The sequence below is a fragment of the Centroberyx gerrardi genome, chromosome 1 (assembly GCF_048128805.1).
Source record: "Centroberyx gerrardi isolate f3 chromosome 1, fCenGer3.hap1.cur.20231027, whole genome shotgun sequence".
NCBI lineage: Eukaryota > Metazoa > Chordata > Actinopteri > Beryciformes > Berycidae > Centroberyx > Centroberyx gerrardi.
The window spans coordinates 36,748,907-36,750,544 of NC_135997.1; the positions used below are offsets into that span (position 1 = coordinate 36,748,907).

The 1,638-nt window shown below is 48.7% G+C and overlaps 1 long non-coding RNA gene across 1 annotated transcript in view; it reads left to right on the forward strand.

Annotated features, from left to right (window-relative positions):
• Window positions 1-1,628, forward strand: part of LOC144541189 (uncharacterized) — a 2,529-nt gene extending 901 nt beyond the window's left edge. The window contains exons 2-3 of the long non-coding RNA XR_013506453.1: window positions 1,271-1,357; window positions 1,593-1,628. This is a non-coding gene — a long non-coding RNA (uncharacterized LOC144541189). The remainder of the gene's footprint in view (window positions 1-1,270; window positions 1,358-1,592) is intronic.
• Window positions 1,629-1,638: the final 10 nt, after the last annotated feature.

The window sequence follows — 1,638 nt, forward strand, 5'->3', positions numbered from 1 at the left end:
GGCAGTGGCTGAAAGCGTGCAGCTGAGAGTCAGACAGGGTGTGCTGGTTGGCACGGAGACAGGATGGAGCTCTGACTCGACCTGTTTCCCTGCGGTGGAGCTCGCTCAGCTGCTCGGTGTTCAGCTCACTCTGCTGGAGCTGCAGCGTACCTGCTGGGTCCGGCTCTGCTGCGGCACAGTGTGGTGCAGGATCGGCACCGTTTGCTTTGACGTAGCGCATTTGATCACATGTATGACCCTGTTTAGAACACACACATGTAACCGTAGCAACAGCTGAACCATAGCAACCAAACGTCAACAACAGACACGGCCGACCCACTGGAGACTTTTTTTATCAGAAACATAAGGATCAGCTTTTTACTGCACCCTGAACTGTACTGAACTGTGGAGAAAATATACTGTACCATGACAACAGCAGAACAAGCTTCAATTCCAAGATCTCCAACATTACAAGCAACCAGTACTAAGGAGGTCAAAGGTCAGAGGTCACAGCACCCTGACTGTAGATGGAACAAATATTCCTGTGAGCCCAGAATGGTCATGATGATAGAGAAGTGAAGTAGTAATAGTAGTAGTAGGAGTTATGTAGTGATGAAGTGTTGGCATTTTCTGTTTTGGTGAACCCACTTTCCCTCAACCTGCCTCATCTACTTCTACTGCAGTTAGTGATTTCCTACGTTTCCCAGAATGCCTTTCAACAACCTCTAGAGAACATATCTGAGCATTTCAAGCTGCGGGTTAAAGCTGTAGGTGAAGAGAGCTATGGTGGTCAAAGTGAGTCTCCCCTTCCTCAAACCCAACCTGTCTCTCTGCTGCAGTGCATTCTGGTCTCTCCTGCTCCTGTGGTGGAGAAACTGGTCTCTCTCCTCTTCTACGATGGATTTCTCCCTGTATGATTGTTGAACGTCTCTCGGTGCAAAATGGCGGCTCTAGAAAGAAGCCCTCGCTCTTTGATTCTGAGGGACTGACACCAAAACCTGACGTTTACCGCTGATGTTTTACATCCTGAAACATTTTTCTGAAACTCCATTAGAGCTGCTGGAAACATCTGGAGGTGACGTCACCTCGTCTACGATTGGCCGGTTATCCACCAAGAAGAAAACTGGTTCTGCAGAACTCTCTGGACTGGAAGCTTCTTCAGCTCAGCACTTCTGCAGCTGCTGTCTGTCAGTTATCACATGGACCGTCTGCCTGCTGCGAACTCTACTTAACATATTTGTTTCTCACCAATTGTGTGTGTGTGTGTGTGTGTGTGTGTGTGTGTATTCAGGAGAACATGCCAGGCTGTATTCATACTGTGTTGCTGCTGGCTGAGAAGGATGTGGCTCTACGCTTGGACAAACCTCCAGCTATACAGGTAACACACCACACTGGACACACTGCACTGGCTACTGGTCACACTGGCTACTGGTCACACCACACACACACACACACACACACACACACACACCCAGATGAGTCCAGCAAGCTAGCAGCCATTCAGCCAATATGAGTCTATATCAGTCTATATGACAGCATGCCCATCTCTCTGTGTGTGTGTGTGTGTGTGTGTGTGTGTGTGTGTGTGTGTGTGTGTGTGTGTGTGTGTCCAGGTGGAGGTGCTGTCCTCTCTGAAGTCTGTGCAGAAAATACTCAGTA